The following is a 12,706-nucleotide window of genomic DNA, read 5'->3' as shown; positions in this document are numbered from 1 at the left end:
GGAGTGCCAGATAGCATCCTGAGTTTCAGCTGTACATGAAAGGACGCGATTGTGCTTGGATGATACCATGTTTACGTCAAGTTTGTGGAATCACTGGGGCCGACACTGTTTGCTGAAAAATATGGTATCAGAGCTGATTGCTGCTTCTTTCCCTGCCCCCCCGCCACCCTTTGGCAAACCCAACAAATCTATGAACAAAATCTACCGAAGCTATTATTTCCTCACCTACCACTTTTTTTTTTTTTTGCTTTGCCTTACAAATAAGAAATACCTACTTACTCAGTCTATTCCCACAAGGTCTGCAACAGAAATCTGTCTTCAGCTGACTTATTGCAATGCTGTAAATTCATGCACGCTGCTTGAATACATACTTGGGACATAAAAAAAAAAAAGAGGGAGTGTGGTACTAAAGGAAAATCTTAGACACAAACCACGATATTGGAAGGAAATTTAAAGCACTGGGGGTTTTTTTATAATTAGTTTTGAGAGATCTTTGCCCCCATGTTTTGCTTGAAACATCTACAAGAAAAATCAATATAGGAAATATGATTTTTGTTTTCATTTTGGCTTCCGAAAGCATTGAAGTTCACTGATTATGAGTTTTCTGGATCTTAAGAACATGTTTAGAATATCACATTAATTAGAGCAGGCAAATACCGAATCACATATTCAGTGAAAGCCTCATTAGTGACATTGTGCTGTTAAATTATGTTCATGAGAAACTGACTTCTTTAGAACTGAATGTGGATGGATCACAGAGCTTCTTGGCAACTGGGGAAGAGGGCAGTGTTAATCCAGGTCCCGGTGGGTGGGTGCCTACGTCAAAAAGCCTTGACACTTCCAGAGCTGATGCTAATGAGTGCCCTGGTTGGCTATCTAGGTGGAGGGGACACGGGCTGAAAAGGTCATGGACACTTTGGTGTGATCCCTGCAGAAATGGGGTGAAGCCTATTGGGATAGCTACATGGGACTCTGCACCAGCTCCCCCCGTGCTGTCCTTGTTCTGGAGATAAATTAAGCATCTCAGATCTCTCAATCTGGCATCTTTTCAATAGTGTCAAATTCACAGCTAAAATCTAGAAAAAATTCCTGTTGAGGGAAAAAAACGGAATGCTGCTTCTTTAGATAACATTGAGTCAACCAGGCAGCTTCACGGCTGCAGTAAGCCACTAAGTCAAATACTCTATTGAAAATGTTGGCCTCATGAGCAGTGTTATTCCAGCACACTTTGCTACAACATGAACAATGTAAAGGCAGGCCACAGCCAAGGGCCTGGGCAAAGTCGCACTGCCTTCAAAGGAAGCATGGCTGCTACTACACCCTTTAGTGGCCTGAAGAGTACATTTCCTATCCAGGCCCTTCCTACCTCCCCATCTCTTAGGGTGGTTGGCACTCAGAGACATGTTAGCAGACAGCAGCCCAGAACTTACTCCTTTGCCAGGTGTCTGGGTGGCGAAGGAGATCTCGTGCCATTTTGACAGACAACAGCAACAATTTGGCTTGATAGAGGCAAGAGGAGACCCCTTGCTATGAACAGGACTCTGAATATGGTTGAGGCTGCATAGTAATTAACTTTGCATTGGGACACACTCTGGAAGGCAACTCTCCCTTTCACGAAGCTGTTTGTAGAGTAGTTTAGAACAAGTCAGTCAGCAACAGGAAAATGATCCTTATGGAAAAAGCCTACCATATCTAGTAGCGCTGTAATAGCAGGGTTCTAGAGAAATCACTCCAAAAACCCTATAGAATTCAATAGAGAATGAGACTTTGTGCAGGTATTTTTTTCACCGTCTTGTAGAATATTGTAGCAGGGTGTGATTATTATTATTTATATGTATTACCATAGCTCCAAGGAGCCGTAGTCATACACTGGGACCCCATTCTGCGAGGAGTTGCACTAGCAGAGAGCTAAAAGACAATCCCTGCCCCAAGTGACTTACAAACCCAGTATAAGACAAGAGACAGTTAGATATGGACAGATGAGATAATATTGGTCAGCCTGACAGGAAGAGGTCTCAGCGCGTCAGCAGCTTAACCATTGTCAAGTGTTTTGTAGGCGTCACACACAGGAGAGTTTTGAGGAGTGATTTGAAGGTGCTTTGCGGATGTTTACAGGGAGCACCGCTCAAGTGTGACGGGCAGCATGGGAGAAAGCACGAAGGTTTTGGGCTCAAGATTTAACAAGTGGGTAGTGGAGGACTTCCTTCTCCTTGAATCCTACCACAGAGAAGGGAGACCAGTGGTGGGATTCAAGGAGAAGGGTGACGTGGTGAAAGCAACGGGCTAGGAAAATGATCTTTGCAGCAGCATTCTGAATGGACATGGGGCCAGGCAAGATCGCATTTCTCAAGGTCAGAGAAAGATGTTTTGCAAGGGTATAATTTTCTATTCCGTTCTACGGAATAGTTCACAAGGCAAAATAAAAGGGGTTGCTTTTTTCTATTATCCTCTGTAGGACTATTCCATCAGGCGCTTTCCATGCACACAACAAAACTGCAATTCAGCTTTCTTCCTTAGCAATAATTAATGTTACAACATCATAAAGACCTGATCTTAATCTCAACAAGGTAGGGAGCCATTATACTCCGGTTTTATCTACCCCATGGAAAGAGCCTACACATTTAATACAGAATTATAACCTTCCTATGGAATGGGCCAATTTATACAATTCTATAGCAAGATTATAATTCTCTACATAAGGTTTGGAAATCCTAGAGAAAGTATTTGTTCTCTATTAAATTCTATAGATTTTTAGTGTAATTCCTGTAGAGTCCTATATAATTTCTGTGGAACTCAGTTGGTTTCATCCCTATTAAATTCTATTCCACGGGACTTTTTCATAAGAGTTCGTTCCAATGGGCTTCTGCATTGCAGCATATATTCTCCTCCAATAGAGGATCTAACATGTTATGTGAAACAATAATATTAGGTTACGCAATTTGTATCAAGACTCTGATCTAAGTTACACTATAAATCTGGAGTAAATCATCTACAATCCGTTGAAGTATCCTAGATTTATACTAGCATAAGATCAGAATTTGGCCCACTGCATAGGAGACATTAAAAACTTTATGCTTTGGGGAGTTAAAACAACATTAGCATTATACTCACTTTGTTGAAGTTTATTTAAGTATGTTGATCTCGTCAGCTACTAGATAACAATGATCAGAAATTAAAATTCATGTTCATTCTTTGCAGGGTCATATCTCTGATTTGTATTTGCCTTTCATGGCAGCTCTATTAAAAATCTCAGATGCTTCACTCATAAAATGGCTGTAATCTGTCAAAAATGTACCTTGGACTGATCCTTAGCCATCAATTATTGAACATCTTTCTGCGCTGTCTGTCTAGTTCAGTGAAGCCGACGTTCACCTGATTTGCAGTTCTGAAGGGAATGCAGAACTCCCTGTAGTTATGTATCCTGTAGCTAGTGCTTCTTTTGGCATCCTCACCTTAAATTTACAAAGCATCAGATGTCACTTGATCTCTAGTGACAGCCATAACTTACACTGAGAAGATATAAATTAATGTTGAATTATGAAGCCCTAACTTCTCGAGCTAGCTAGCTGCGCTGCTTGTGTAAAGACTGCTCCTTGGAGAACTGTATCCTTGAGGGAATTCACTGATGCTACTATGGGAAGACAGGTTTTTTTCTTGTTAAGCATTCAGAGACTAGATGCTAAGTAAGTCAGCTTGGGTTTTTAAAGAAGGGAAACAGAGTTACCAAGCTTTCTGTATCAGCTAAATCAAGTCTCAAGCAAAATAAAAGCCAGTGTTCGTGTCATTGCTAGCTTACCCTCTGGGATTAAACACTGTCGGTCTGCTCTGGTTCTCCAATCTACTACATATGGATATGGTTGTCGAAGTCATTCATTCTAGCGTGTCAAGTCTGGTATTGTTCTCTACACAGACGGGGAGAAAAGACAGACTTATAGATGAATGAAACAACTGAGATCTAGGTTCTATCCCTACCAATTGCTGCCTGTTTGTCCTGGGGCATGTGACTTAACCTCTGTGTGCCTCAGTCTCCCCAATCATAAAATGGGACCATATTTATCTGCAGAGGGTTGACAGACTTATTTGTAAAGTGCCCTGGGATCTACGGATGGATGGCACAATACAAGCACACAAACTATCGGAGTTCTCACCACAGACTATAGGAAGCAAGCCCATAGATAAAGCATGCAAATCTCATTTTCATCCACAAACCCCTACACACAGGGGCAGAATGCTGGTAAACACATGAGCTGGGATTTTCAAAAGAAATTAAGATCTTCAATGGGATTTGGGTGACTAACTCCTATAGGCGCCTCTGAAAATACCAGCCACTGTGCAGGATGCACATTTTGCTTTATTTCTTTACAAAGGAAATGAGCACTCCGATCCTTACGCTGCTTTGTATGGGACTCGGGTTGTTTTAAACACTTACTATAGCATCTGTGGACAAGGAATTAAATAGATGGATTGTTGATGGGGAGCAGAATCTAGGTACTAGAAAATCACACTAGTAAATAAATGCTATCAAAGTAACTAACACGGGAGACAGGCTAATTTTGGCACTAAGTGATTTCAGTATAGACTGAATTTTCTCCATCTGCTTTAAATCTCATTTATTGTTATTATGCAGCCTTTGCATCTCTGGTGGAGAAAATGTTCCAAGAATCAGACACTCTCTAACTAGGGGAGGTATCGACATAAATAATATGCCTTGTTTCCATGGAATGAGGCTCTTACAGAGCAAGGTGCTTATTGAAAGACAAATCAGGACATATAGGACTAATCAAGCACTTTGTCATTATTACTGGCAGTCTTATATCCCTTAAGGAGTGGCATTGCTACATCATAAATGAAATTCTTCCCCTTCACATAATTCACGTTTTACATGGCAGACACATGGTTTAATTGTATCAAGCATAAATATTCGCCCTTCCCTTTTAAGGCACCGATACATGTGCTAATGTATAATTAGTACTAATCACATCTGCATCAGATAAGTTTACGAATGGTTTGTGTATCACTGTGGGCCAGGGGTTGCCTGTAACTCCAGAGGGGAGGATCACTACAGCTCCTCCAGGCACCAAATCACTTAGGCTACGTCTACACTACGGGGGGGGATCGATTTCAGATACGCAAATTCAGCTACGGGAATAGCGTAGCTGAATTCGACGTATCTGATCCGACTTACCCCGCTGTGAGGACAGCGGCAAATCAACCGTCGACGGCACTTACTCCTACCTAGGCTGGTGGAGTACGCGCGTCAATTCGGGGATCGATTATTGCGTCCCGACGAGACGTGATAAATCGATTCCTGAGGGATCGATTTCTACCTGCCGATCCGGGCGGGTAGTGAAGACAAGCCCTTAGTTTGTAAACACCTCCAGAGAGGTGCCACCCGCTGGGTACTGGTTCATACTAGGATTTTCAGAGACCAACAGATAAAGAAAGGGCGTTTGATATAAAAAGGCTGCATTTAAACTGAATGAGGACCTTCCTTCTGATCCAGCAAACAGACAGGACATTCTGCCCATGGGGGGCCCCCAACTGTTGCAGAAGAATTGGAAAGGCCCATAAATATGGTGGGTGACATGGATAAGCTTTTAGGATACATATAGGAACTTCTATTGTATTTTGTATGTTTTCTCTGTGATGCTTTTACCTTAAGAATAAACGTGCTTATTAGAAAAAGCGGTGTCGTCACTTGTAACTGCTGGGAATGCACTGTTCATAGCCCTCGGGGGATAGCAAAGCACAGCCACTGGCCTGCTGGGGATATCACAGCATAGGAGCTCTGCAGCCTTAAAACTCTGGTCAGGAGTGAGAGACGCAGGTCTCCACCTAAGAGAGGTGATGGCTGGGGGTCAGAAACTTCAAGTGGATGCCTTCAAGGGACCACGGGGGGGGGGGGGGGAAATACAGGCGCAGTGACCCTAAAACTGTGACTTCACCCCAGTTCACTTATTGCAACAAAAGAATTAGTCCAGTTGTGCTTCTGCATTTGTTCGTTTGGCCGCTGACCTGCTTGAGTAATTCTAGATTATTAAAACATCACTCCACATTCACCACAATTCAAATCAGTCCCCTACAGAAAAATGCCATCAGACCCGATTTCTAGAGGTGCTGAACCCCCTCGGCTCCTATTGACCTCAGTCAATGCTATTGGTTCTCAGCTGGTGGAAACGGGCATCGCTCCATTGAAGTCAGTAAAGTATGCCCATTTACACTAGCTGAGGAGCACCATAGTGTTTGGCTCCAGGGGAAAAAATATCTGTTCACTGCCGTACTGCTATTTTCTCCTGCAGGCAGGCAGACTACAAATATTATGCTGGATGGAGTGAAGCTGGACACAAATTTGATCTGTGAAGTCTATGGCATATGAATAACTAAACGTTTGCATTACGCTACTGGGAGAGCACAGCACCGTTGTCACGAAGCATCTGAGAAGTCATCAGGAAAAGTTGGATCTTTGTTAACCAAAATAACATGCGAGAAGATTAATGATCGACACTGTTTCATCTCGGAGTTCGGAAAATGATTTCTGTACCTAGATGACTGCGAAGCCTATTCTAGCCTTGTGCCATAAATACCTATATAGAGAACCCAGCTAATTTTCTCCTTCAAATAGTATTTCTTCCATTCGATTTACTGGCTTGACATCTCTATTGACTATGTAAGTCTTGATGACTTTAGCAGAGAGCTGCAGAATACAATATTGAGGGCCAAGGTTAGTGGTGCTGAATCAGAAACACATGGCTCACAATTCCACAACGAAACACGCACCCAACGAGAGGGGGCTATGAATGGAATGCAAGGTAAGAAAGTCTCACCTTGCAGAGAGAACACGAATTTGTACTCTTTTCCCTGATCAGATATTTCAAAACAGTGCGAAAAATCAACTCATTTTACAGAGTCCTCCAGAGGTAACTGCCTTCTGTCATTACTGACCTAGGTCAGATCCAAACAGGTCACCTAGGAGATTGTTATATTTTAGTGACCGTATAGCCAAAATGTGTACCGATTACAACTGGTAGGTGTTATGTGTTTCCCGGAGACACACACAGGGATCAACAACAACCACCCCCAGATACTCGGGATGAACTTGGCCATCGAAAGACCACATGAGCAATAAGAGAATCCCCCTGATGCAGTAACTGAGAAGAACAGCCACAGGCACATATAGCGCTGCAGAATCTGGGCAGCTTGGGAATGTGGTTTGCAGATGCCTTAGCCCCCCTTCCCCTTGGCTGCAAGTTTTGTGCTGTAGCCCTTTAAGGCGCAGCACAGAATCTCATCTGCTCAGAATAAAGGGCTCCCAGTCTGGCTCTTAGGAGTTAACGATTTCTACCCCTACATGCCACATCTGTGTGCCTTTCCCATATCCTGTAACAGCTGAGAACGTCCTCGTGTACTGCACTCAGTCACTGATTTCACTTGTCTTCAAGCCCTTTTCTGTAGAGTAGCGAGCGTCCTTGGAGAAGGGATGAGAACCCTCAATGTGTCTTCAAGCCCATGAGAACTGAGGGATTGGCACATCTCTCAGGAGGCGCTTAACACTTTGCAGGACTGAGCACAAATCATTCAAACACTCGGGCCCCAATTCAGCACTGAGGCAAATGCTTAAGTTACATGGAGATATACCTATCTCATAGAACTGGAAGGGACCACCCCCAGATACTCATCAAGTCCAGCCCCCTACCTTCACAAGCAGGACCAAGTACTGATTTTGCCCCAGATCCCTAAGTGGCCTCTTCAAGGATTGAACTCACAACCCTGGGTTTAGCAGACCAATGCTCAAACCACTGAGCTATCCCTCCCCCCAGTTCTTTAACTTCAGCGCGGTTTTAGTACTTGCTAAAGAGCTTTCCTGAATCAGGCTTTCAGTCATTGCTTCTAAGCCAATATCACAACTCACACCACTTTGCAGGATAGGGCACTCACTGATCTAATCCAGTTTCTACCTGCTGAAAGGCCATTTGTTTAGGTTTCTATAATAATATAATCACACACATATTTAACAGGGTCCTAATTCTCCCTCTGGAAGATTTACACCCCCAAAGAGGAAGGAGAAAGCTTGGCATGGAATCCATTGTGTGGAAAAAAAAAATATGTAACAACACCGGGCCAGATCCTCAGCTGAAAAATCTGCACAGCTGTGTTGAGCTCAATGGAGTAATGCTGATTTACACAAGCTGAAGATCTGGCTCATTAGCTTCCAAATGAACAGTACCCTTGGTTTTAACGTGCAGCCAGTGTTCACTAAAGGTCCAACTGATTAGTTGTGCCCAATTTTCTGTCCTCGTCATGTTGTTTTCTATGTATGATACTGATTCTACATTGATGTTCTGACTCCTGCGGATCCACTGCACATGCCTGTGGACACGTGCTACTTCATTGATCTGATCAATAAGAAGATATGAAAATGATGGCTCCTTTCTGACACACACCAGCCCTGCAAATGAAGAACTCCAGGAACACTCAATAGGCCCCTCCCCTCTTTATGCCATGTGGCAATCCTGCGAGGAGGAAAATGAGGATTACCTTACACAAAAGATACAAATGTGCACATTGTTCTCTTCCAGCCAAACTGATCCAGGACAAAATTCTTCCTTTTTTTCTATGCACACGTGCCGATCGCCCTCAAATCGATAGGAGTTGTGAGCACATCACCAAAGGCCACCAATGGATTATTTTCATTATAATAATGATTTCTGAAGAAGTGAATGAACTTTCTGCGGGGGAAAACCCCAAGAGGCATCTTCCAGTTGCAGTGTGTACGGTCAAACATCAAGGGGCAAGAATGACCGTGGAAAAGCACTGGAGTTTGATGTCACCTCCCCCACATGTTTGTGGGTGAAAGGGTTTAATAGCCGGATGCCGCTCCTAATTATTTAGACAGACATTGCAAGAAGCAAACCAGGACATTTACTGCTACTGTGGGAGGGAGGAAAATGGGATTCACGAGACAGCCACGTAGGATTTCAGCAGCTCTGAAGGGACCCTTCTATTTCATCCTTCAAGGTGGTGGTTGAACTCCTTGAAGACCCTGTCGCCAAGTGGGAAGAGTCAAGGTGATCCACGACATGGGGGGGGGGGGGATTGGCTGTGTGCCCGGCGGGAGTGCTGACAAAGCAACAGGTCCCATGTGCCCCAGCAATAGCACTCACACCACACAGCCCAGAGGATAGTGCTGACTTCAGAACAGCGTTGTCCTTTGCATGTAATTGCTTTACTCACAGAGATGCAATTTTTGAAAGATAAGAGGGGTGCCATTTTCAAAAGTGCCCGAGGGTACATCTGGAATCAAAGACCTGTGACACGGCTGCAGCTGGCCTGGGTCAGCTGACGGGCTCGCCGGGCTTGGGCTACAGGGCTAAATATGGCCATGTAGACATTTGGGCTTGGGTTGGATCCCAGGACCTTAGGCTCCAGCTCAAGCCTGAACGTCTACACCACAATTAAACAGCCCCACAAGCCTGAGTCAGGTGACATGAGCCAGCTGCGGGTGTTTAATTGCAGTGTAGACATAGACTCCGATATCACTTAGGGTAAGTCCCGTTTTCAACAGCAACTTGGGCATGTATGAGTCTAAATCCCATTGGCTTTCAGTGAGACTTAGCCGAAGGGACTTTTGTAAATGGGACTTTGACTCCTAAATCACGTAGGCACTTCTGAAAATTTTGCCCTAGATGTTTATCTGTGTGAACAAGTGAGAAGATGAGCACCCCCCCCCCAAAGATTCCTGCTCCAAAGCAGGAAGCAACCGGTCCTCCATGACTGGTGGGGCTCACACTTGGCCTTGTTATATACTTATACTCTAACATGTCATTCGTTCTCCTCCATTGTTCCTCTGCACTGGTTTCTCTACTTATTTATTTTCGTTCCTGTGTAAGGGGCAAATTCAGATCTGGTGTTAGAGGGTCAATCCCCCTGACTCAGCATTGCTTACCCCAGGTCTGAATGGGGTCCAACAGCTTGACTGGGATTGCTCATTTGCATTCTTCTGCCTTTCCACGTAATATCCTTGTGCAGAATTGCCAAACCTGAGTCAGGCCTGTCAATACTCCAATCAGATCTCAAATGAACCCAGTCCCACATTGTTGTGAGACAAAGGCAGGCTGAGAAGAAATGAAATCAGGTACAACTAGAGCTTTTCCTTACAATTAGAAAAATCAGACTAGGAAAACTCCCATGCCATTAATTTTTTTTAGGCTGCTTTCAGAGTCAACGCCTCTATGCGCTCCTTCTGGCAATCAACAGACTCCCCTCATGCTACCTGCTATTCCTTTATTTAATGCCCTTTTGTCATTACAGGAGGATGGACTTTCCAAAAAGCAGAACAGAGCCACAGTCATTACAATCAGATTCTTTTTCTGCACATTCATCTGGAATCTGTGATAAACTGCCTGCAAGCCAAGGCAATACGTTTATGACAATGTGCTACTGAAGGAAGGCAAGAGCGAGCAAACTGTGAAGACTTAACATATATTTGCTAATGCAGAGCTAGCCGAGATCTTGAAAATGTATGTAAGCCCCTTGAGCCCTGATTGATTGTGCACCTACTTGCAATACCACATTTATGAGAGTAGACCAGGGGCGGCCAAACTGAGCGGGAGAAGGAGCCAGAATTTACCAATGTACATTGCCAAAGAGCCACAGTAATAAGTCAGCAGCCCCCTATCAGTTCCCCCCTGCTCCCAGTGCCTCCTGCCCGGGATCAGCGCCTCCCCCTCCCTCCCTGCACCTCCCAATCAGCTGTTTCCTGGCATGCAGGAGGCTTGGGGGCGGGGGAGGGGAGAAGAGAGAGGGCACGGCAGGCTCAGGAGAGGGGGCAGGAGGGGGTGGAGTGGGGGCAGGGCCTGTGGCAGAGCCAGGGGTTGAGCAGTGAGCACCCCCCGGCACATTCAGGGGCGGCAGGTTTGTATAAGTTTTGGGGGTGCCCAGAATGGGTCCAAATCCCGCACCCCCCCCCCACCTGCCTAAGGCTCTGGGAGTGAGTTTAGGTGCTGGGTGCACGCTCTGGGCTGGGGCAGGGGATTGGGGTGCAGGAGGGGGTGAGGGATGCGGCGCTTACCTTGGGCGGCTCCCGAAAGGGACCCGCACACCCCTCTGGCAGCAGCTCCTAGGCAGGGGGTCTGGGGAGGTCTCCGTGCACCGCTGCCCACAGGCACTGCCTCCGCAGCTCCCATTGGCCACAGTTCCTGGCCAATGGGAGCTGCGGAGTTGGCACTCGGGGCAGGGGCAGCATGCAGAGACACACATACACACCGCGGGGGCCATAGGGCCGGTTCGGGCTGCTTCCAGGAGTGGCGCAGCGCGAGGCCAGGCAAGAAGCCGCCTTAGCCCTGCTGCACTGCTGGCGGTGGCGGCTGGGGGCCCCTGGGCCCTTTTAAATTGCCCCGGGGGCGGCAGGCGGGGCTGGGAGATGCTCCAGGGGAGGCTTGCGGGGGCGGCAGGCAGGGCCGGGAGATGCTCTGGGGGAGGCTGGTGGGGCCGGGGGAGAGACCCGGCCCCAAACATTGGTAGAGCCGGGCCCCTGGGCCCTGAATATTCCTGGAGCATGGGCACCATGGGCCCATATAACTCACCAGCCCTGGGCACATTGGAAAGTTGGCGCCTGTAGCTCCAGCCCCAGAGTCGGTGGCTAGCCGAGGAGCCGCATATTAACTTCTGAAGAGCCGCATGTGGCTCCAGAGTCCCAGGTTGGCCACCCCTGGGGTAGACCCAACTCACAAAGAACAGCGTCATTGACTTCAAAGGTGCTTCATATCGACTGCGAAGGGACAGTTCAGATGAACAGGGGCTACTCACATGAATAAGGATTTGCACCATCTTCCCCCATATCTATCACAGGGAGCTTGAGTGAGAACACTTCATATTTACTTTGGTCTCTGCTGTAGTTCCCATATTTACACAATTTCCCGAGTTCAAAGGTCAGAAAATTTAACATATGTTTGGAAAGGATTCCGAGCTGATTTGGATCAATGTGATTATTTTAGTGCTGGCGTTAATTAATTCAATGCAGCTGTCTAAAAATTTGTATTATTTGTTAAAGGCCAATTGTGTGCTTGGTGCTGTACAAGACACACGGGAAAATACAAAGACATGGGTTGAGATTTTCAAAGGGATTTAGATACAGCCCCTCCATTCATTTCAACCACAAGTCTCTCTCCAATGTAGCAGACACTACAGAAGATGAGCAAAGATCAAATGGAAACACTGTAGGGGACCCCAAACCCTAGAACTTGATAGTGACCTGGGTGTTGCACAAGACAAAAGTTATTGGGAGCATGTTGAATGCAGAGTGGTTGGGGACACTGTGCACCGGGACAGAGAGACTGAAGGGCAGTGTGCTGAATTAGATCACTTCACTTACGAAACGCTAATCTCTCCATGGGCCAAATTCAGGGGTGATGCAAGTTACATGTTGGTAAGTGTGTGATATCTAAAACAGTGTAACTTACACCATCTCAGACCAGAGGGGTGTAACATGAGAGTGTAAGAAGGTGTAAATTAAATTAGGCCACCTCACACTTCAATTGACACCTCCCTTCATCCCCATGACACATACCACGTCATATTAGACTCCCTTACAACCACTAACCAACGTCGCACTTACATCACCTCTGAACGTGACCCTGTGCCTTAAAACCAGGAAACCTGAACCTACTCTCCCATCCCAGCATCCCTCAGACGAAGGGAGAAAAATATC

General features: G+C 45.8%; 1 protein-coding gene across 1 annotated transcript in view; it reads right to left on the bottom strand.

Moving 5' to 3' along the window:
• Positions 1-12,706, bottom strand: part of LOC112104185 (kazrin) — a 400,475-nt gene that overhangs the window by 286,758 nt on the left and 101,011 nt on the right. The gene's annotated exons all lie outside the window — the stretch shown is intronic.

Source organism: Terrapene carolina, unplaced genomic scaffold (assembly GCF_002925995.2).
Source record: "Terrapene carolina triunguis isolate 2854851 unplaced genomic scaffold, T_m_triunguis-2.0 Scaffold714, whole genome shotgun sequence".
NCBI classification, from domain to species: domain Eukaryota; kingdom Metazoa; phylum Chordata; order Testudines; family Emydidae; genus Terrapene; species Terrapene triunguis.
This window is presented reverse-complemented; position numbering and strand designations above follow the sequence as displayed.